Source organism: Corvus cornix, chromosome 3 (genome assembly GCF_000738735.6).
Source record: "Corvus cornix cornix isolate S_Up_H32 chromosome 3, ASM73873v5, whole genome shotgun sequence".
In the NCBI taxonomy this organism is placed as follows: Eukaryota; Metazoa; Chordata; class Aves; order Passeriformes; family Corvidae; genus Corvus; species Corvus cornix.
The window spans coordinates 42,832,848-42,857,415 of NC_047056.1; the positions used below are offsets into that span (position 1 = coordinate 42,832,848).

Here is a 24,568-nt window from a genome sequence, read left to right on the forward strand (position 1 = left end):
GCTTAGAAAATGCTCAAGACCAACTCATTCCAGTTTTGTCCTCATTTTCAGCTTTGTACCATGGAAAGTTCAAAACCTTTTTTTCACATTGTTTGTGAGATTTCTCCAGAGGGAGTATTTCTGGCTCTGGTTAGAAAAGAACTCCCTGTCTTGCTAAAGATTGACAATTATGTACATTTTTGGTCTCTAATTTTAGCAAGCCAGCAGGCCCTCAGGGTGCTTAAAGTCCAGTTATGAACAGAAAATTACTTTCAAAGAACATTTGTTAAACCCATTTGAAATCCATGCACTGATACAGAAATAAGCAGTTTTGGGGGCAAAAAAAGAGAGAGATTCCTGTTTTATCTGTATGTTGGTCAAATTTATCTGTACTGCTCCAGGAACTTCTCTTGATTTTGGTGCAGACAAGTCTTCCAGAGTGAGAACACGTGACTCCAACATAAAGTCCAGCACTTCATAGCACCACAATCACAAAAAGACCTTTTCATTCTGCATCTGATATGTGCTTCCTGCCCCTCTGTCATCATGATTCAGCATGGTGACATGCTGAAAGATCATTAAGGTGGAAACAATGCCGTGCAGTGTTAGGATGATGTGACCTGCCGTGATTATTTTGTGTGTACCTGATTTGCTGCACATCATATTTTCTCTTTCCTCATCTTTTGGCTGCCAGGCACGTAGTTCTTACTTCTGCCAGTGCCTGGTTTTGTATTTGGAAAAGGGAACAGGGATGCCCTGAGGTGTAGGCAAGGACAGTTTGCTCTCTGCCCCTTGGTTTGGGAAGCTTGAGAATACCTCAGCTCATGTTTTGCAATATATAGAGCCATTTAATGAGTTACAAAGTCTCCAGTTGGGTTTTTTTTTTTTGTTTGGTTTTTTTTTTTTTTTTTTGGTTGTTGTTTTTTTGTTTTTTTTTTTATTACCTAGAAACAGTTACCCAGAGCTGAAGAGAGGAACTCAAGAAGTGTTCCTGAAATTATGAAGACATATTTGTTAAAAAACTGGACATTTTATCATTGGGTTGAAGATGCAGTTTCTTTTCCTTTTCTCCAGATAGCACAATTTCTGTTATCCCTAAACTCTTTTTCTTATGGAGGCAGTTGTACAAGTAGGGGAGATTCCAAGAAAACAGTGAGCTTAAAACATTTGCTGCTATGAAAGAAGAGGCCTGTCTCAGTAATTTAAGAGAGGAAGGAAAAGATAATAGTGAGTGAGGTTGTGAGCTGGTAAGACTGACTGGGTAGTATTCCTCAGTAACACTTGGTGGTTTGATTTTTGTTCTTTTATTGATGAGGCAATTTCTTGAGAAGAATGGGGACGGGCTTCATTTTTGTTTGTTTTTCAAGTGAACAATGGTATCCTCCCTCTTTTCTTGAACAATGGGGATAAAATATTATAGCTCGTGTTTTGTTAAAACTATTGAGAATGCACATCTGTCCTGAAGAGCTCACCTTTCCCAGGGCTGGCTACGGACACACACACACACAAGCACTGTGAGCCTGAATCCCAAAGAGTCACCACAATCAAGGTGGACTCAGTAGCATGTCTTCTGTCACTACCCATTCCTCCTTCTGCCAGGACAGTGCCTGTTCCCATGCTCCCCTCTGATGCATAATACAATGCAACATCCTGTTGCTCTCCTGCCCTTGCACCCCTCAGTGTCTACCCCATCCCAAGGGCTTTGTGATGTCTATTCTTGCATTTCCATTCTTCCCAAAGACACAGGATTTTACTCCATGCCCTTCTGTTTGCCTTCAGTGCTCCTCTTGTGCCCTTCTTCAACGCTTTCTTCAGTTGCAGCTCATTTAAGACATGGTGTTGAGTTGCTGCCACCAGAAAGGGTGGTTCTGCTCCCTCCAGAGCCATGCTCCTTGGCATCACTCTTGTCAAGCCCTTTGGTGAGTCAGTTCAAGAGAGTAGTTTTCTGTTGGATTAACAAGTTGGATCAGTTTACCAAGTGGTTTGATGTGGTGTAAGAGAGGGTGTGGACCAGCAGGGCCAGGAGTTGGGGAGGGAAAAGCAGGACCACCCAAGTCAGAATAGTAAGCTGACTCAGTCACGTCATGTAACTTCAGTCTTATTTACTTCATATTATGTAACTTGACCCATTTCTACTTTCTCTCTGACTGAAGAGAAGCTTTTCATTTTGAAACTGTATTGGAATCAGCAGATCCAAAGTGCAGGATATTGTATACCAAGACAGGATAATGGCTAGTGTCACCTGATACTGCTATCTAAGGATGCAAGGAGAGGTGTTTCAGGCTATCGATGGTGCCAACAGCATGCCAGGGACTCAGATTTTGTAAGTTTTTGTTTGTTTCTTTTTCTTTTCAGGTTTTAGTAGTTGAAAGGTTCTGGCTATTGATGATACTAATTCTTGATATTTTAGAACTGAATAAATATGGTATTAAAACTTGTGATATTGATGCACACTCATTATGATAGTGTTCTCTGTATTCTTATTCTTCCTATGCTAACAAGCACAACCCTCTGTGCAAATACTCTTTGACTAATACCAGAGTAAGGTATTTCATCGTGTTTTAAAGCACATCCCAAGCCACTTATACCAAGGACAGATATTTACTAAACCAGGAATGCTAGCACTGGATATACAATAATTTGAATTCTCATATTATGAAAATTGTGTCTCCTCCCTGCATGATCTAAACTGACACTATTCATTTTACCTCTTTCAATAGGCATTCAGATGGCACAACGCTGTTCATGAATCCACTGAAACATAATGTTGGAATTGTACATTGGAGAGCTTTTCCAAAGGAGTACCAAAATATTAAGTCCTGGAAAATTAAGCTTACAAGGTTTTTGTGCAAACACACAGCTGAATTTGTATCATTAACATCCTTGTTTTGTGTTCAGAGTGATAGTATGTGCTACAGAGCTGTAATTAGTGCTGGGTTGTGTCTGAGTCTTGCTATCATTCTGCATCAGTTTGTCACTGTTAGAGTCACCCGAACCTGTTCCTTGCTCACCCAGTTAGCTAATTAGTGACCTAGAGAAAAGGTGGCATTTATTGGTACTAGAAGAAATGGCCTTTCATTTTTATGGAGAAGCAAAAACAGGTCAACAAGAATTTGCTGCTTCTTCATCCACTTACAGTGCAATGGAAGATGATTATGCTTATCTTGTCAGGAGGTGGATTTCACTTTTTTTCTTCCTTTCCTGTTGCATTAGGCTTACATTTTCTCCCTGGAATTATTCTCTCTTTTTTTGTTGTTGTTTTGAGTGTGTTTTGTTATTTGTTCATTTGTTTGTTTTGGGGTGTGTATGTGCCCTCAGATTGTTGGTAATGCTGGGACCACGTTCAGGAGTTTTCATTAAAAAGCAGATTCCTAAAAAGGATTTCTATATTAGAACTTCCTCACTGTGTGATTGACTTCTAACTGGAGGGGATAGGCAGACAATAGATGAAGATTCTGTCCTCATCTATTTACCAAATTGTTCAAATCGTTGTTGAAATTTGTGTGGGAGGCAACACTCCTCCCTTTTTGCAAACACATCCTCCAGTAAAAGCCATGTGCTGTGGGCAAAAGTAGTCAAGGGCTTGCTGCCTTTTTCTTTCTTTTTTTAATAAACAGCAGCTTATCAGTTTGAGAGGCTGAGCATGGCTAGGTCATATATACACACAGACTCGTGTTTGTGGATATGCCCATCCTGTGAACCCAGCCTGACTCCTACCATATTGTAGTTACAGCAACCATTTCTCCACTATTTTAATGCATATTCTGTATTTAACTTGTGACATGAATAAAAGAAACACTGAGTCATATCTTTGTGGAGCAACATGCAGCAGCGCATTTGTTAATGGAACCTTGTTTTTGATTTAAAAGTATCAGCCTCAATCTTTTAAGGAAAAAACCACAGCACAAAGCTAAAAACAGTTTTTCCTCTCTGTTATCTTAAGATAGTACTGAATCACAAACTTAGGATGAAAGTCAACTGAGAATATGGGTTCATGCTAGAGAATCTGCCCCAAGCATGCCAGGAAGAAAACTTTTCAGAGGTTCATAAATGCCAATGTATAACATCAAATGCATGCCTGGTGCACTATATACTGTACTGCAAAGGTTTAGTGATTGTTCGATGCCAGGCAAAGCTCTGAAGCAAGGTCCAAGCTTGTTTCCCTTTGTAAGCTTTCAGAGCAGCTAAGTGGGTGCTCTTCCAGAAAACTCTCTGGAAACTTTCATCTAGCCTCAGTGCTCTATAAATAGAGGAGGTCTTCATCCCTGAGGAGGTTTTGCAATGTCGTTGTGTGAGGGAGTGCTGAGCTCCAATGGAGGCAGAGGAAGCAGAGTTGTGGAGCAGTGTGGTGGGACCAGGAAGGGGAACAGGAACATTTTAAGATGAGGTGTGAGGACAGGTTGAGAGGAGAATAATTAAGATGTAAGGCTCTTCCCAAAAATGCATGTACAGGGAGAAATTCCCTTAGATGCTACACAGAAACTACTGCCAGCAATGTGGAAAATGCAGCCACAGTGACTATCAGCTGCAAACGACAAAAAAAGATACCTGCCTCAATCAGTCAAGAAACACTCCTGAAGAGGGGATCTTTCCACAACAAATGGAGAAATGATTTCACTGGGACCAGTGAAAACACCAATACATGCTGTAAGAAATGCTGTAGTTTACCATGCAGAAATTATTCAATTGCTCTGATGGACTGTCATGAGTGTGATAATATGTGACAGAGTAATCATAAACATAACTCTGGACTAAGTCCCAAGAGCAAAACACTTGGAATTTTGTTTCTAAAAAATATGTAAATATAGAAGAAAACTAGGTGACTGTTACAGAAGCTAGAATAATCTGTCCTAACACTCTCCATTAATGTAGGTCCCTTGATTGTGATGGCAGATGAAAAAGCATTGTCTTCCAAAATTTAGCTACAGTGTATTTTCCAAGATTTAGCTTCAATATGAGGGGGAAATTGTGTTTGGGTAAAGTTTCATGTATTATTTTCAAAAGAAATAACTTTAAAAAATGGGATTGAAAAAGGAAAATTTCATTCTTGACTTCTGATAGCTCAGCCTCATGGCAATATCAAAGTCTTGTATATGCTACATTTGAAAGAGGCATACTCCATTACTTGTTTGGTTACTTTTGGGGGAAAAAAATCTGAAAATATAAAAAAGAGGCTTAATTTTGGCTAAGCTCAGTAATTTGGAGTGAACAACGCTAATTTGGGAGACAGTATTCTGTTTGCAGAAGAATGAAAAATGAAAGCAAACTATTTTCTTGCTGACAGATTGCATATTGAGCACTGTTCTATAGATAAGTTGTTTGATCTCGAAGACCTTTGATATGCAGTCTTTATATGTTTTTCTTCCTGCCAGCAGTGTTTCAGAGTTAAGAGAAATCTTTATTTTGTTGATGTAAAAACAATATGGAAATAATAATAATATAGGAACACTGAGCCATTGCCCTACAAGGCTATCATTCCTCTGCCTTCCTGAAAGTGTCATGCAGCTACAATTTCTTTAAAGGTGAGGGAGATATGTTTTCTGTACCAGAACAGTACTTACTTCTTTCAGTGTGCTGAGGTTTTATGGTAGGATTTTAAGATCAGACCTTAGATGGGCTAGAATATATGATACAATGTGCTAATTGTAAGATAAATTACAAGGAGAAAAACCTCACAAAACCGAAACTGGTGACAAATCACTTGGTTATGCTTGGCTTCTAAGTAATCAGGACAAAATGTACAAATGGGAGAGGATTTCTCACAGTGTCATGCATTAGCTCCCAAAAACTTTCCTTTGCTTTTTTATTCCAGTGAGCAAAATCATCCTTGCATATCCTAGCTGGCTGCAACTGAATCGCCTCCTGCAATCTCAAAGGCCACAATGGAAAGAGGTTCTTCATGTAAACAAGGCTGTTCACACACATGAGAGATAAGTAGTCACTCCAATGTTGGTGTAATCCCTCTGAGCAGCTTCTCAGACACCCTAAGGCTGTACTCTTGAAGTCGTGCACGTGTAGCTGAGATGTGTACAGTGGTTTTGAGAGTATTTTGTTAACATTTTGCTAAGTACTGAAATACATTGTTCATAAATTGGTCTGGCTGCATGCTGTGTTGCTGTGAGAGTGTCTGAGAAGGAAGGGAGAGGCTAGAACTTGTTTTCAAGTGGTTTATTGACTATTAAACTCATAGCTAGAATAAAAGCAGCAGTAAATAACCTGATCTATGTGTTACAACAGTGCACAGTCTCACCTTCCCCCTCCTTGCATTGTATTTCCTATCTAGGTCACTGTGCAGTGCAAGGCTGTTGATTTACCAGATAATGTTTCCACACATTGCCCCAGACATGGTGATGACAGGCAGATTTTCAAACTGTTTATGTAAATCACTAGTGTCTTGAGCCCACTTCTGGCATAAATTTTACCTTCCTCCTTGCTGTTTTGGTGCCTGGTATGGCTTGCCTAGCCTTATGGATGCCACTGGCTATACTGACATCCAAAACAGCTTTGTAGATAAAGCCATCTTGCTGTCAGCCTGTTAAATATAAATCCCATCACTGCCCTTCAACTGCTGTGTAATTAAATGTTCTGCTAGGCATACTCTGGCTTAATGAGTTTTATGAGTCATGGTGGCAAAGAGAAAGGAGAGTCCCCAAAAACAAGAATGGGCACAAACACCATCTTGATAATTATCTTATTTAGAGAGTAAGGTTCTTGCTTGTACAGAGAAGTCAACACCAGGTCTTCTTGGATCCCTTGTCAGAGAATCCCACACTGATGCCTGCTAAGGTACCCAGAGAAAGTGATTTTGCAGTTCTGAGTTACAGAAAACAGTAGTACAGGCTCTTGCAAGAAAGTGGTTTGTTTGTGGCATCTTGGTTTGAGAGTGCTTGAGAAGGAAGGAAGGAAGAGGTGAGAACTTGCAAATTCTGTGCTCTCATAAGCTCAACCCCAAACCCATCTACACCACAGGACATGTATTATATGCAGGAGAAGAGCATTGCTAGGCCCCAGTAGTCAAGATCTGAGCGTTTAAAGCATCACCAAAACCATTTCTCACTAGCTGCAAGCAACTAGGGGCATGAAAACTGCTGGTGTGAGAAGGTAGCTCAGCAGCATCATGCTCTTGCCTGCTGAGGCAGAGGGAATGCACCCTGCATGGCCAGGACCATCTACACCCCCTGTTTTCACACCCTGTTGTTCCAGGAGGGAGGGCCTGTGCCCCTGGCAGTGTGTGCAGGGTGGTGTGGCTCTGCTTGACCTCAGCTGGAACATGGAACCTACATGGAACCTTCTCCATGACTGCCAGTTGAGGGGAAGAGGCAGTCAAGGAGCATGTAGGGATGAAAAAGTGTTGGGCACATCTGCAGTTCCTCTGACCAAACTCACCCTCTTGGTATAGCTTGCACTGAACACAAGCCAAAGTCAGCTCCTGGGTGCATGGGGCGAATCAGTGCAGAGGTGCATAAGTCTGTCTGTAAACTCCAGGTCTGTCAGCTGAGGAGATTACCGCTCACCCAGCACTCAGGCACACACACCCCCCACCAGCCTTCCTTGACCTATTTACTAGCATTGAACTGGATACAGGCAGACCTTGTGTTCCAGCTGCCTGAGCTAGCACGGCTCACTTTGGTTCCAGAGGGCCAGGGGAAGCATGTACAAGCAGTTTTGCTGACAAACCTGGGAGGGTAGTGGTGGTTAGGAGGAGAATGGTAACAGCTGGGGTGGGATTGGACTGAGGTACTGACACTTCAACAGCTGGAAGACGTCTTGAGTCTCCAACTTGGTTGGGTCCATATGGCTGCTTACAGGCTGTGGCTGCAGACAAGCTATGACTGCACAAGCAGGACTTTGAGTAGAGATGTTCCCTCCCTTCCTCTCCCCATGCTGCCCCATGGGGTGCTGCAGCTGCCCCAGCAGCATGCCTGCCCGCCCCTCCCGTGGCTGCCCTGGTCTCTCCTCGGACTGAGCATGGTGTGCTCATGCAGGGACTGTTCATGCTGAGCTGGCTCATGTCCAGTGCTTGTAGCAGCACACAGCACAAATGACAGGGATCTGTGCTGTTCCCCACATGGGACAAGGATCAGCCTCTGCTGCAGCCCCTCTGCTTACCCTGTCCTTTCACCTTAAGCTCTTCATCTATCTGGGTCCTGTTGCAAATGCTGAACTAAACCCTTAATACCCCTGAGCAGGGATGGAGGGTTAAATCAGATGAAAGATTAGAGTATCTTAGCGGGATATATGCTTAACTAAGGGTCCTGGGTCTGTAACTGAAGTCTAAAATGCCCCCAGGCAGTTGGCTACACCCCTGGTGGTGCCAACACTTGCTAGGCAGCTGCCTGTGTGAGCTGCTGGTCCCTGTTCATAGTCAGATCTGCTGCTCTCTGTTCAAGACCAGGACACCAACCTCATTTGGTGGGCGTCCTAACCCATTGGCAAGAGAAGGTGGCACATGAAATACTCTGCACAACTCTGCAAGCCTGAGGCAGATGTCTGACCTGCAGAGTAGGATTTACACAGCCTGTTCCTCCAGACACAGTTTCTTGCTTCTCCCCTTTTCAGTCCTCCAGGCACTTTTTGAGGTAGCCACCAAAGCACATGCTTGAGGTGCTGGCAGAAGAGAGAGGCCTGTGCAAGCAAGAAACGTGGTCTATATATGAGAAGCATGGGAGTTCTGGCATACAGCACCTTCAGTTTGTACATCCCAGAAAAAAAAGAAAAAACAGTAAATAAAGCTGTCTGCTTGTTTTGGCTCAGGTGATTGGAGATTTAAACTAGGTAGTGTGAATTAGTATAATTTAATTTTCATCACTGTCTTTTATAGGCTGTAAAGTTCTGCATCTCATATGACTTACAATCTTTTTGGGCTTCATTTCTGATCTCTTTTTAGACCTTGATATATCCATGCTATTTTAGTCTTGCAGACTATTTTTTGATAATATCTACAAGATACAGCTTTTTTTTTTAGCCAGCCTGGTAGCTCAAACTGCCAGACTCTCCTTCTCTTATACCTTGATTTCTGCAACATCCTTTCTTGGGTTGTGAGACACACACTCATTGACCCTGTAGCTGCATACACTTTACAGGGCTGCTGCAAAAGTTGTTTTCTTTGCTTGCTGTTTTGTCACCTCTTTTCACTGACCTCCTTACCTCTTCAGTAAGAGAAGAATTCAACCCAATTTATACAAGTCCATTTATATTGTGGCTGATGGTATTTCTCTGTACATGCAGATGGGCTTCTTTGCACGTGCACAATGGGTGGAGTGACTTTGCTGTGCCCCAGGTTGCTGCAGGAAGGAGCACACCCCTTGGGCCTCACTGCAAATGAGCTGCAGGCCATTGAATCACTGGCAATGGCTCTTTGTTTCCAGCACCACCTTTCCTGGTGTCCCAAGGCCCCATTGCTGTCGCATCAAGGATATGCATTACTCCTGTGATGGGCAGGAGAGTGAGGAGCCCTGGGGAAACCCAGCTACAGGATGTCAGAATAGCCCTGACTCCCCCGGAACAAATTCCTCCCACCCACAGCCTAATTGCTGTGAGCTCCAAGTTGCCTCAAGAAACAGGTTGTCAAGGGGAGGCTTTAGGACAAAGGGCCTGTTTTTCATTATTCTAACCCACAATGGGCCACTCAGAAGTAATCTGCAAATTCAGGTACCCCAAAGCCCCTTCTTCCCTTTTAGATCCCACATAGACGCTTTGTCCTTCATCAGCTTTCCCCTCTCTGCTGAGATGTGTGAGTTATCTCTGGGGCTTATTTTAAGGAACACTATGGTACTGATCTGGAATTTTCCTAAGGTCTGTGCCATACACGTGCATATATTGTAGAGCTGCTCTCTACAAGCACAGGTTGAGTCTCACCGATTTTAAACCATCAAACACATCTGCTTATCTTTGTTTTAAGAACCTTCCGAGCCTATCTCCATTCTTTCCAGGACAAAATACAAGGTGAAATCCCACCTTCAAGGAGATGCCCCATATTTCCCCATACTTAGATTTTTACCCCTGCAAGTTTGTTCTCTTTATCATGCTCCCTTTCAGGACATGCCTCAGGGAACATCTGCTTCCCAGAAGTTCCCTAGACCATCTGCAGTCAAACTGGCATTGGCAAGTCTGTGGGTGTCCCACTGCCCTTTGGGCTGGCCAGGCAGTGATACTGCAAGGCTACTGCACTTCTAAGTGGGGATGACATTAAGTGGTATCATATCTTGCTCAATTTCTTTGTATGCTGCAAACAAGTTTAACTCGGATCCTAGAAATGAAAATAGACATATACAGGCTATAAGTTCATGTAGATGCTTAGGAAATAAATATCCTAACCCTGATAAAAATAATGAAAGAAAATATTCTAGATTATTTTGGTGAATTCTGTTCTCTTACTGTCACACAGAATTTGCCTTCCAGGCTATTGTAGGGCATCAATCTATTTTGTTTTAAGATGGTAGTTTCTTTCTTCCTGAACCATATTCTAATATTTGCATTATACAAAATAAAATAGTTTAGACATTTTAGCTTGTCTGTGCTAGAAAAAGGTACTGTTACAACAATGCAGAAGTAATCATTCACACCTACTGTGCAGACAGCATAAAGACATTTCATAATAGAACAGCAATTCCCAAGTAAAAACTGGAAGAAATTAAGTGGTATAAGTCAGCTCTCTATCATCCAGAGAAGGGATTTTGCCAGCATAAATGAGTTTGGTTACAAAACCTCACAGTTCTTACTGCAATTATTATACTAGGAAAACTTGTAGATCCAGACTGCCTACAAAAACATGACTGCAGCAGCCACCAATATCCCGAGGACTTTTTTAACACCGAAGTCAGTCCAGTTGTAACTCTTGATTTCACTGAAAGTTATTCCAAGAATGACTTCGTCCCACTGGACTGGATTCCCTTTCATAACAGGAGCATAAAGTGCTCTTCTAGTACAATCACATATTCCAGGAAATATGTAAAAAGGAAAATTATTTTTTATGCTTGGGGGAGGGACCGTGCCATGAAAATGAATCATTTCTGAACTGGAATTCTTCTACTCCAGTAAATATCCAACCTCCCACCAGCATGCTGCCCTCCTTATTTTGCAGGCTTGTGAGATTTTTACAGCTCCAGGTGGCCTCTTTTCCCCTCCTAGATAGTGCCACTTGGCCTCACAGCCAACACAACAGCTAACCAGAACTATTTTTAGCTTGATAAATATATCTGTGTGAAGGCATTGTGTGGCATGTATGAATCCAAGAGGGGCCAAGGTGTGAGCTGGGCAGCACGCAGCCCAGGGCTGAAGCAGCTCTGTGCCAGGCAGGAGGAACTCTGTCCCTCCCAGCACGTAAGCACTAGGAGCTTACAGCACATAGGGCACAGCCATGCAAATCCCTCTCAGCTACATGACTTCCCAGCCCCACGTTTTAGTTTCCACCCAGAGCTCAGCTGCTGTGTGCTGGGCATGTCAGGTTACCTGCAAATGAGCGGCTTGGGCACTTGGCCCCATAGTCAGCCTGTGCTCTTCTTCTTTATCTGGGCTCTCCTATCTACTCTGCTGTATTATGGCATTTCTAAGCCTGACAGAGAAATAAAAGCACTATCTTCCCTCCACCAGGAGAAATGAAGCTGTTTCTGGGCCTTGAGGCAGCAAGATATGGGGAATGCTCACTTAAGCTGGCTGTCACTGATGGCAAAGTAAGCAGCTGGAATGGTGGTGGCTTTCCTAGGTATTTTAGATAGAGCAGACTTGGGAAGCTGGAATGGGAGGATACAAAGTACTGCCCTGCTCCCCCCTCTGCTATTTCCGCCTCTTGTGATGGTGTTAGGACAGCATATCCAACTCTGCAAGATATTCTGTCAGCTCCCTGTAACAGCTTGACCATTTCTATGTTCCTTTGAGTGGTAAGAGCCAGTCCCAGACCTGGCCTTTTATCCTTGGAGTGGCAAAAGTCAACTTTGCCAGTTCAGCTGGGGAGCCAAGAGAAACTTTGGCCAGTCAGACATAACAAGGTGCCTGGAAGTGCAACATTCCCTGGGCCCGCTCTACCAAGCACCACACAAGTGGTTGACATGTTTTGGTACCTTCACTTATGATCAACACCAACCTGTTTGACTTTATATTGCAGCAGCCTAGGAAAATGCAGATGTCAGCGACTGGACCTCACCTTAAAACTCATTTAATTCAGACCTTTGCACTTGTCTGTCAGCAGTTTTGCATGCAGCCAAGTGATGCTCAGACACTGTAGGTGATATGGCCTATGTGTGCAGTTTCAAATGGTTCTAGCTTTGACTTATTTTCCTCTTATGTTTGGGATGCTTTTTAGCGATGGTGCTTCATTGCCAGGGTGTGTGTAGCTCCATAGGATCAATGGTGAAGAAAGCCTGTTTTCAGAGGCTGGCTTCTGGCAGGTGTTCACATGCGGTCAGCTCAGACCTGACTTTGCACTGACTGTGACTCAGAGCGTGTCCCTCACTGCACTGTGCAGGGTGTAGGCATGTGCATCTGCGCAAAGCAGGTGCAAACCACTGCCATTCATATGTGGAAATGGCCCTCCTCAGGCACCAGGGGATGTGTCACTTGGTGTGTTTTACCTCCCTGAAGAGTCACGCCTTGGGCTTCCTTTCACTCCCCTGCTTGGGTGAGGGGAGTTTGCTTTAACATGTCAGGTTGAAAACTTCAGATGGTTTAGGAGTTGCCTCACGTGAAGCTCAGCTGTGACAGCTCAGCAGTAGCTGCCTCAAGGGGAAGGGGAGAGTGGGAAGTGAAGCACAGACACCCTACAGCTGTAGGACTCTACCTGTGCTGCTCTGCCTTTGGCTGTTTTTGTGAAACAGTGCAAAGTTTATGCGTTCAGTATCTGTCCTGTGCGCATATTCCTGATTCGTTAAAAGTCTGCCCATTATTCTCCTTCATCTGTTGCATGCAACTACAGTTTATCCTAATTTGGTGTTTGGAAAAATCTTGTCACTCAAACACTAACAGAAGGTGAAAGTAAGCAAGGAGGAAACAACGACAACTGCATATATTCCGTACGGGTAGATTACTTGTTCTTTTCCTGTGGAACAACTGTGGATGTTTTTCTTACTTAAAAAAAAAGAAGAAAGGCAAAAAAACCCCAACCACCAACCAAGCCCCTGACCTCTGGCTAACTACCAGCCTCAGCTACACCAGACATACCCAGCTGTATGCACGTAGCTGAGTGATGCCCTCCCAGAGCAGGGCACATTCCAGGGATTTGGCTCTTTGGGATTAACTGTCTCTTTCATCAGCTTGGCTTGGACTACTGTTGCTGTTGATCATGCAATGCAAATCTTTCTGAGAAAGACTCTCAGGCTATTGATTACAAAACACAGCCATTTTGACAACCACCTCATAGGATCCAAACCCTCAGTGTTGTGGGCTGTTGTTACCATTGATAAGAACCGTGTTATTGATCACAGCCAAATATGAAAATATCCATCCTTTGCACTACGCAGTGTTGAATATCTAGTGAAGCAAGATGAAAATTATCATTTATGTCACTTGGGGGAAAGAGCTCTGCCAGAACGTGGGAGGATTTACTTTATCTAACATCCCACCTAATATTAGCGGCTGAGAGCAACAAGCAGGGAATTACAACATTTCTGCTTGTGAAACATCATGCAAGGAGCAGAAGGGTGTGGATTTATCCACACCTCATTTTAGGTGTCTAAATGAAGCATCAAAGTCAGGAGCAGAGTTGTCCCGGGCACTTCCTTGGAGAGAGACGCGGTTAAGATTTTAGGAGGGATAAATTGCTTTCTGCAGGCACCTCCCTCTCTCTCGACCACAGACGACCACAGAGAGCTGCACTGCTCACCTCCTCACTGGCTGCAGTGAGGGAGCAGGGTGGCAGAAACACTGCCTGAAGGGAAGATACTGGTAGTAGTTTGGGGCCTCTCTTAAGGAAGGGAAGAGGGAAATTCTAAATGATTAGCTCAGGATCCCTCTGGCAGGGGACAGCCACAGCCAGCAGTAGTCAGCATATACAGCAGATCCTGTTATCTCCTGCCCAGAGGTGTGCTCTGGAGGAAGGTTGCACTGGGACAGTCCCCATGAGGTAAGAACCTCCTGTGATGCCAACCCCGAAGCTCTGCTGATTTACATTAGGATTAAAATAGCCCTCAGAGGTTTCACACTAATGAAAGTCAGTCAGACTGGGACATGAGGGCCAACATATAAAGGAGTGGGCAAAGTAGCAACTTTTCTATGTGCAGGGGCTCTGCTCTAAAGATGGACTGCTGAACTATTTATTGTGACATTTGTCTCTCCCATCTGCATAGGAACAGGTTTACCTCTGAACAGTATCACCATTAGAGTAGGTACTGGGCAGTTTTGAGAAACCTTGGGCCTAGGCCAGGATTGTACTGTGGTAACAGAAATTTAAAACAGCAGTGTCCCATACTCCCTGCCTTCCACAAGCTTGCTCACAGTGTATTCCCTGTTAATGCTTTCTGTGAAAGCTGGCAAGACCCCCTTCTCAAAACCCAGGGGACTCCTGGGTTTCAGTAGAGCTGACATTCACATGAGCTGCAGCCAAGGACAAGTTCTGTGCACCTTCTTCATGCCAGCATGTGCAAAGGAAAAGTCAGCTTTAAGCTTCCCTGCAGACCTTGCTTTCCTGGGGTGCAGGGCACTCCTTCATCTGGCCACAGAAAGCCACTGTCAGCAAGGAGGAAGAGCAGAGAGGGGGGTGGCTTCAAGAAGTATTTGGAAAAGTTCCAGTTCTTGCAAGGCCATTACAATGCTGAATAAAAAAGGTGGGTGGTTTATAAATTTGGCGTGGCCAGCAATGACAAAATGACAAAGGCCATTTTCCTGGTGGTCAGCCTCAAGGTTGGAAAGGAGGGGCAGGTGCAGCTGCATGTCAGAGCAGTGGTGGTGAAAGTGCGCATTGCTATGATCACATAGAAAGCCAGCCCCCAAGAGATAATGAATGGCTTTGCGGGTCTAAGGTGCTCCAGATGTGTTGGGACAATTGATAGAGCTTACAGTCCTATTGCCTGACCCTCACTCTCCTCTACCCCTTCTTCCACGAAGGAGGCTTTGCAGTCCAAAAATATGAAAGAGCGCTTCTGTGTTGTTCTTTTGCACCTGACTGTCTGCCATGGTCAACATGCTGTTTTTAAAGTAGTTGGGTCCAGAAAAGATAATGTTAAACCTTTCAAAATACACAGTTCTTTCCCCCAATTGGGAAAGGCCCTATGGATGTGTAGCCATAACATGGATAACCAACAATAGCTGCATGCCTGTCCTTTGTTCTCCTCTCCCCAGGAGCCTGTGCACCCCTCAATTTCAACTGCAGTGGCGAAGTTTTGGACAGAGCAGGTGCTGGCTCAGGCAGGTCCCCACAGACACTTGTGCTGCCACAGCCAAGAGCAGGGCACACTGCAGTGCTGGGGCAGGGAGCAGTGCAGTGGCAGGGGCAGAAACACTGCACAGGGGCTCAGCAACCTCTCTGCCTCAGAGCCTGCTTGTTCCCTGTCGCTGTGGTGGAGGAAGCACCTGGGTTGGAGAAATGAGCTCTTTAACTGCTGCCTAAGATCAAAATGAAGAAAGCCTCCGGAAAACTGGCAGCTGGAGAAATAGAAGAGGATTTTGTATTTTGCACACCACTGTGAGAAAACAGAGTAACCTTCCTTCTGGGCTGGGAGACAGAGGTTCAAAGATTTGCCTCTCAAGTCTGTGCAACCAGTGAGACACCTGCTTGTGTAAGACCACATTTGAGGAACACCTTCCTGGGACACCACCAGGACCTGCTGTGAGGACAGGACCAGGGACAGAGATGGGAATTGATTCCTTGGAGCACTGGCCTGGGTCGCTGCAGGCAGCCAAGTGGTAGAAGTTTTTTGGAAACTAAAGAGATCTCATACGGAGAAGTAGCAACATTTGCTGCTGTCTTCCTGTGTGGGTACTCTTTTTGGTCATGCCTCTGGTAACAAGGAACTTTCCTCTGATTTCAAGACTTGGTCTTGATGACCAGCTTGCAGTCAAATATTTTTGAGTCAGATTGTCCTTCAAGCTGAAGAGTTTGACTTTTTCCCTCCTGTCCCCCCACAGTGTTTATGGTGAGAAATCATAAGCTCTCTCATCCTTTGCTTTGCTGAAGTTCTTCCAGTGTCTTCCAGGATAGGCCTTCTATTCCCTGTAATTTTCTTGGAAATGTGTTCACAGCACCTGTTCCAGTTTGAGTGCTTTCTGAAAATAGATCTAACTGGAATGGTATACAGTATTCCAGATGAAGTTTCTCCAGTGTCTTTTCCACAATGCTATTAGAATAATTTCTATTGCTTTTCTGTCTGATTTTTACTACACTATTTGACTCTATTTGTATAATTTCATCTCTGAGGGATTTCTGTCTGTGATATCCAGACTTTTGCGTACCATCAACACCCTCCAGCTATTGTTGACAGATTTCATCACATATCAGTCATGTTTCACAACACTCTTGGTTTTTTTAATATCTAAACTGTCAGTAAAAATATTGGAAGTCCTAAGACTGGTATTTGTGGAACCCCCTCATCCCAGAACAGCACCTTTCCAATGCAACTTGTCTTCTTCCCTTAGGGCAGTTCCTCACTGCTTTACAGTTTGCTGACTAATCTCCATCTTCTTCAGTTTGCCTTTTAATCACCAAATGTGATTCAGTGGCACTGAATGAGATGCTTTACTGAAGTCCAGTAGTTGAGACAGACCATGTTACCTCTGCCTAAAGAGGGATTGAGTTAGTCACATCTAAGAAGGATAATTGCTTAGTTTGGCATGATGTAGTTTTGAAAGAACCCATCTTGCATCTTATCCTGTTTCCCAGCTACTCATTACATACAGTTTGTAGTTATTCATTCTCTAAATTTGTTCTAAAGCTCTTGATATGCAGTTGGTGGATGATCTGCTGAGGACATGCTCCATAAAATTTCTCCTAAATCAGATGCAGGATTTTTGTGTGGCAGATCTAAATAATATGCTATGCCTACTTGTGCTTTCATCAGCTTTTAATGTGGTGTGGTTTTAACTCTTAACTTATCAGTCAGGTGAGTGCTTGCTCATGAAGCTGTAGGCAGATTCACTGACCTTATTCAGGACTGTCCATGTGTTTTCATGTATTTTATGCTTTAGTTCTCGGGTTGTGCACTGTGTGAATGCTTTGTGCCTTCAGGCTCTTGGGAGAATGAGTTGTAAAATTTGTAAAGAGTTGCTTGGCTAACTGTAGAATATAAAATTAGTGTTTGAAAAGGGAGAGCAAAACAGCCAGGGGTAAATGCAGTTTCTCCTTGAAGTCACTCAAGTTTTTTGACAGCTGCAGTGTTGCAGGAGCAACTCAATGTCATGGGAACACGGGAATTTGTTTTCATCAGAGAGTTGCTTTCCCTGCCAAGCTGGCAGCAGCTATAGGTGAAGCCTTAACAGGGAAACACTTTCATACTGCCTGTGCTAGGAGGGGAGTCCTCCACGAATGACTAAGCGACAAAATAGTGACCTTCACCTTCTGATCCTCTTCCATCTTCTCACTGCCCTTATTGTGTTTTGAGGGGTTTTTTTTTTATTTTCTGCTTACCAAGATGCTGGATGGCAGTGAACACAGGGACGCCTAAGGATTTGCACATTGCAAGGGCAGAATTCAAAAGGTGAGAAAAACAAGTATTGTGTAATGCTCAGTTTTCCAGCTCAACAAAGCTAAGGTTTCCTTCAATCCTCAGTCTGTTTCCTACAACCATTCTGAGGATCATCCCCACAGCCTGCTCTGAGGTGTGGGATATTCTGGAAGAATTTAGTTTTTAGCTTTGATCCTGAATCACACATCTGTCATTTATGGCCCAAATGTCTCTACCAATTAGGTGATCCACTGTGTTTTGTCCACCACAGGGAGGGGAGAGAGATTCCTTGAGGTTAGGCATGTAACTTAACAACCCTAGAGAGACACAGCCCAAGATAAGAGTTAGAGGGGATGCTGATGGCCAGCCCAGTGATAGTGTTTGTTTTTGCAAGTGTTGGAGGGTGTGTTCCCCAGACATATGAAGAAACAGCAAAGAAAATACCTGTTTGCGAGGGTGAAAGGGAGGTCAGTGAGATGAGCATTGCAGTTATTTGCTAGTATAGGCTCCCTCAATGTTGTCTCCATACAGTAGCATACAGGCACTAATAAGCTGGAAAAAGATGGCCATGGCCCTGTGGATTTAGAAAAACACCAAAACACTCTCTGCTTTTAAAATTCTATTTCTAAATTCTTGCAAGCAGACTAAAATTTCTCTGCCATGGATATTTCTGGAATGGTCAAAGCACAGTAATTCATGTTTTGAAGTGTGCTGTCTACTTGTACTTGAGATACTGCCATCATATATCTGGTTTAATCCACTTCTCATGCTGCCAGGTACATAAAGCAGATGTCTGTCATCACTGACCAGTTTTGTCCCAGACCAGTTCCCTGAAGATATTCAAGCTGCTGACTTGCGATGTTGCCGCTTTAGTCATTATTGTGTTTCCTCCTGTTCCTCAGGGTCACCGTCTCTTCTTTCCTCCTCATGTTGAAACAGGGCTTGTTGAAGGACCTGGTTATCAGGCACTCTCAAAACATGGCCAAGGTCAGTCTGTTTTCTCCACTGTACTGTTTGTACAGCTGTGGGTAATCACACAGGCTCTGAAATCTCAGCATTCCTTTGGCTCTCTGGCTGCTTTATGATCACTGTCCCCCCGCAGGCATCCGCATTGAAAGCACTTTGATTTCTGGGGAATAGACATGTTCTTCCAAGACTTCAACTTGTACAGGTATATGTAAAATGTATATTTAATAAGGCTGGCTCAAAAGTGCTTACAGGGGAGCTTAGTGTTGATACCGATGACTTCCATATGGGATGTATTCTTGTCATGGGAACAAAGAAATTATTTCACCCATTTTGATATCATATTCTTGGACCAGTGGGTAGAGATATGCATGTCATGTATAGGTATCCTCAAAAGATCCGTGCTCCAAGCTTACCCTATTTTGTTCATTACCCTTACCAAATAGCCTGTAGTAAACTTAGAAACCACTAATAGAGGCATTTAAAAGGCATTAGGATTAATGTGTCAGTTCTTACAGTTTTCTAAACAAGTATTGATTCTCTGGGATTTTTTGGAATAGATGGATTTTCCTGGAGGACAGAAAATAAAATCTTCATGCTGACTTTTTAAAGGTGAGGTTATAAATGCATAAAACCTTTATTAATTTGCTCTCTGGGGCCTTCACACTGTGACAGAACTATAAAATGTTCAGTCTGTAATGAGTACAGTTTTAATATGATTTCAGTTTTCCAGGTCAGAGCTGATCATACAGCACAGCATTCAGGAAGAGCAGGGCCTGAATTTTGGAGATACCTGCTTAAGTAAGAGCCTATGACCAAGTCACAGCATTGGTGTATGTATGAAAGTTTTTGTGAGGAGGTTTTCAGTCCTCAGTGTCTTCAAGGTCGTCACCCATGACACAAAATGACACTGTTAGACTACTACCTCTTCTCCTGCTCATTTTGAATGGACAAAGGTCTGTACTACAACTGTATTTTCTCTACTCATCTTGAATTCTTTGTTTTGAGGCAGCTCTGTGTCCTTGTTTTGATGCAGCTGTGTCAAAACCCTCCCCTGAGACCAAGCATAAAAATTCTGGTTTCTATGCCTGGACCAACACAGATTTACCTTTCTGCAGAGTATGAGAAAACTCATAAGCTCCCTGTGGCACAGAGGCAGCAGATAAAGCCTGTTAGTGTGATGCCAAACATTGTTCCAGAGCACCTGGGTATAAAAAGGCAGAATTAACTCTGTGTTAGCATTTAAACAACCAGGTGAAACCTGCCAGTACTGGTCACTGTGACCCACTCGAGCAGAAGAAACTTGGATGAAAGTAGCCACTAGGTGTGGGAAGGTATAAAGCTGTGTAGGAAAGTAGATGGAAGACCACCAACACACTTTGAAGCAAAGGCTTCTTCAATACAAGTCTGTAACTGGCACCCCCTGTTCTTGATCCCTCATAATATGCTTAGCTTAACTAATGCCAGTCCAAAAGGCAAATGGCCATTCTCTGTGACCAAACTGGTCATGTATCAGTCTCCTTTCCCTTCCTTATCAGGTCTGGAAGGTCCCATGCACCAGAAAGAATTCTTCTCCCCCTTTCCTATCAGCCTCAAGGTTCCTGGGCACTGGGCTGACTTCTCCCTTCCTTACCAGCCTTGAAGGTCCCAGGCACACAGGTTGTGATGACAACAAACCAGGGAAGTGTGGCAGAACACAGAGCACTGTCTGTAAAATCAAGCGGTTAGGAGACCAAAGTGGAACTTGGACCACAGTTGCTGCTAGACAGCAAAACCCATGATATCCCAGTGGTCAGGGACACCACCATCATCTGCTTCCCCCAAGTTCTGAGTGAGTGATTCATATTTTTCCACATTTTTTAATTCTATATTATGATTATTATATTGATACTGCAAGCCAAGTATTAAGATTTGACCCATTCTGCAGAGCATCCATGTGATTAGGAACTGTAAGCCAACCTGTGATACAAATTCTGTGCTAAGCTACTTAGAAAATTGTGATATGCTGATTCTGATTATAAAAATCCTGTTCTATTCTGGTCACAGAATTGTATGCTATGCCAATCATAAAATTCTGTTTAAAAAAATAAAGCTTTAATTGTAATTACAACTTTGTGTCATCATCATTCCATCCCCTAGTGTTAGGTGACAAAACATCTTTCGTGAAAAATCTTTTCTGGCCCACCTGGGAATAAATCACTTAGAAGAAGCTGCATACAAATACCTGGTACAAATGTAGCTATTTTTTCACCAAGGGAAAAAAATTCGTTCTGGTGTAAGTATATCAAATAGCTCATTCTCCAGTCTAATAAAAAGCAACAGGTGGCTCTTCAGCTCTGCATTGTGGAAGGGGTCTACTAAGTGGAGTGTCTGTGGCCAACCACAGACAAAACAGTCTGATGAAGGCACAGAAGGTCTCTGAGACCAGCAGTACCAACAGAGCCTATGCTCAGGGGGCACCTAATCTCCATTTTCCCCCTATAGTCACCATTGACTCTCCATATGCACCAGCCACTAATGTTAGTGTTACCAGAGGGTTTTGCACTGAAGCATGTAGGAGGTGTTTAGTTTGTTTCTTTATCCTGCAGAACAAGGGGAGCTTCTTGTTGGGGTTTGGAGTCTGTCACTGGGAGTGGTTAACATGAGGTGTGCAGGATAGCTTATGCAGGGAAGGTTCCCCTAACCTGTCATTTCTTGTGTGGGTGTGTTTTGCCCCGGGGCAACCTTAACTGCTTTTTTAACAGAACTTTTTGGTGGGAATTGTTAGGAAAGCATTTCTCTAACTACCTAAGCTTTGCTGTGTTTTTTTTTTTGGCCCTACCTATACCGCAGTGTAAAATATTCTGTAGATTGGGAATTCTCAAGACTTGGTAGTCATCTCAATGGCACCCAATTTAAAGAGAATTATTCCTGATTTACATAGGCATGAATAAGGGCTTTCCATATATAATATAATATAATATAATATAATGTAATATAATGTAATATAATATAATGTAATATAATATAATATATTGCCTCTCTCAGATGTAGACACAAAGGCCATTCTCAGATTCCTTCTCATAGAGAGTTAAGTTCAAATGAATCAGATTAACTCCTTTGCCAAGAGCCATTACTTCCAAACTGCAGCACTGGAGAGGACCAAGAGGGTGAAGGAGAATATGTATTTGGCACTGCAGTGCAGGGGCACAGGAGATCCTGAGGGCTGTAGGAACTGAAAAGCATCTAAGGTTTGTAAGCATTCCTTAAGGTTTGTAAGCCTTCCTTAAGGTTTGTATGGTTCAGATGAGAGACCTAGGCATGTGTACAAGAAAAAAGCAAAGAAACTCCAAGCAAATTCTGCTGTTACATAATTGGATTTAGCTTTTCTGATGAGACCCACACCTTCAGGTTCCCTCACTTTTCTGACTGCCAAAGGTAAAGGAAACATTTTAGGTTTTCCTTGTTTGCAGCTCTTACTCTACCAGCATCTTTTCCAAAACTACAACACACTATAACTTTAGCCCGTACCTTTTCTGTGTCCTGCCTCCATGCTGTGGCAGAAAAGCCCAGCATTTAACTGACCGAGCCCATCCGGAGCAGCTAGAAATACAAAGGATTGTATCATTTCAGTTAGACTTTGCAAGGGTCTCAGACACAGCGCAGGGCATGGGAGAGATGAAGGAGAAAGGTTAATTTCTGCATTTCACTTCTACTGCATTAAGGGTGTTGGTGTTGATGCAAAATAAAGATATTCTCACCTTGAATTCCTCCAAAGAAATTCTTTTATGTGGTTGCCTCAGTAGAACAAAATCTTTATGAAATAGCCAGCACACCCACCCAGACATAAGCCAGGCACTAACTGTTCATGTTTAGAAACAAACTTTCCCCATGGGTACATTATTCATAGCCGGTCATTTGCCAGTTTTCCCTTGGAAGATGTAAACTAAACACTAGGAATAAAGGTGATGCATAGTTTGGTCTCTCTTTTTTTTTTTTTTTCCAGATGGATGTTGCAGCAAATCCGTGTGTTCTCTCTGTCCTTTTTTCCATTCACTCGTTTAAAAGTCAGCTAAATCAATGGTGCATTCCTAAAGTCTTCCTGCTGATCCACTCAAAGGCTGCACCATGGTGTATTACCGCTTGGATCCTGCCACTTACAAAGACTGAAATCTCAAATTCTACCAGCAGAAAAATATTCACAGCTTTCAAACCTTATTCCAGGAAATGAGGAAATCATCCTCCTGATCCATCCTGCCACTGCTGTGGGCATCTCTGTTGCCTGAGAAACATAACAGGTTGTTGTTATAACAACTAGAGACCAGCTGACCTCCTGCTTGCTTTCGTCAACCAGCTGTGAAACTCCTCGGTCATGGAACAGTCTCAAGTTGAACATCTGACCCCAGTTTATGCAATTCCCCTGTGACCGTTTCATAAGCTTTTTGTCACTTCACTTCACTCAATTGTTTGTGGAAAGCATTCACAGTTACCCTGGCTAATGGGAACGTTTCGGTGTGACAGCTCGCCCCGTGGCTAAGCCCTCCATCTCCAAGGCAACCTCACAACCTTGCTCTGAGAGTACTACGCCATGTCATGAGATAAAATGAAACCCAAAAGGATACGCGGGGATAATTCCAGCTTTAGCAGAAACTTTAGGAGACATTCCTGGGCCGGTTATTTAAACATGGGAGGGCACCACAAAGATATCATATGTCTCTAAAGCTATACAAGCTGTACAGAGACATGAAGAGCTACAGCGTGAGCTCTGCCAGAGATCCCAGGGATCTTAAACAGTTTCCACAGAGCTACATCGAAATGATTGAGGGCAGAAAGATGTGGTGATTTCATGTGTCTGACAAATCGCCTGGGTCCTATCTCTGTGCAGCTCCATTGTTTAAGGCTGTAGGTGTTGAAGCAGCTTCACTAGTGTGGTTCTTGAGTTGGATTCACCACACTCCTCTGTCTGCCCTTCACAGAGCTCAGCTTAGTCAGTGTTAGACTTTTACAGGAAAGGAAGGATTCCTTCCCTGCTCCCTTGAGTGCCAATTCAAGATGGTCTCTGCATGATTGTACTGCAGAGGACCAGAAGCCTCACTGAGGAACGTTGTGTAGCAGTGTTACTGAAGCAGGTCATTGCCCAAAGTAGCAGACTTCAAGGATAAAATGAATGGAGAAGTTCCAACCCCCTAGAGTGGTTGTTTTCATTTGGTTTCCTCACTCAGAAAGGCAGAGATCCTGACTGGTCTATGCACTCGTGTGCTATCCTCACAACCCTGATTCTTGAAAAACACTTTTTTTCCCATGTAAAAGCTGAGTTACCAACCTTGTCTTAGGATATGAAACATCTTAGTGTGACCTTAAGTCTCTGAGAAAACCTTGTTGGTTTGTTGTCAGCTTATTTTGGGGGTTGTACCCTACCCTAAATCCTCACATCTCCTTTCTCCTACCAATTCCTCCTTCAAAATGTTGCTATTCCACCTTCACGCTTGTGGAGGTACAGGTGCAATTCTCTTCAGGCATAAAGAACACATAATGGTAAGGGGAAGAGAAAAAGTTTAAATACCAGATAGAAGAAAGGGAAAAATATTGCAACTAACCTGTTACCAAAATAGTTTAATACTGCCACATTTAAGTGGATTGTTTCAGAAAAAAAAACTCCAATCAGTTCTTATTCATAACAACATCCCAAGGATGTCAAACAAGTTGAGTATCTCAGTGCACGTGTAAAGTGTCACTGAATCCAACAGAAATCAGCTGAAGACCTGACCTTCACTCCCAACAATTGGCTGAAAATTCTCCACTGCTGGGAAGCATTCAAATGCAAGCACTCTTTCCACTCTCCTGCGACATCAGTATAACCAAAACAACTCTGCTGTTTGTCCAAAGAGCTGCCAAGAACAGGGAAATAGCACAGTTAAAAAAAAAAAAAAAAAAAAAAAAGGTATGTGTTTCCAAAAGCAGTTTTGTACATCTTCTAAAACAAAAGGCTGCTCCTGAATGTGTGCAGTGATAACACTGACACAAATCATTTCGTGTCCTGATTTTGCCCCATAGAA

General features: G+C 43.3%; 2 long non-coding RNA genes across 2 annotated transcripts; both read left to right on the forward strand.

Moving 5' to 3' along the window:
• The first annotated feature begins 879 nt into the window (after positions 1–879).
• On the forward strand, positions 880–6,199 carry LOC120411634. The gene is made up of 2 exons (XR_005604099.1): positions 880–2,302; positions 2,700–6,199. It is a non-coding gene; the product is annotated as an uncharacterized LOC120411634 (long non-coding RNA).
• Positions 6,200–7,258: 1,059 nt separating this feature from the next.
• LOC109143528 lies at positions 7,259–24,452 on the forward strand. Its single transcript, XR_005604098.1, has 2 exons — positions 7,259–18,554; positions 22,519–24,452. It is a non-coding gene; the product is annotated as an uncharacterized LOC109143528 (long non-coding RNA).
• Positions 24,453–24,568: the final 116 nt, after the last annotated feature.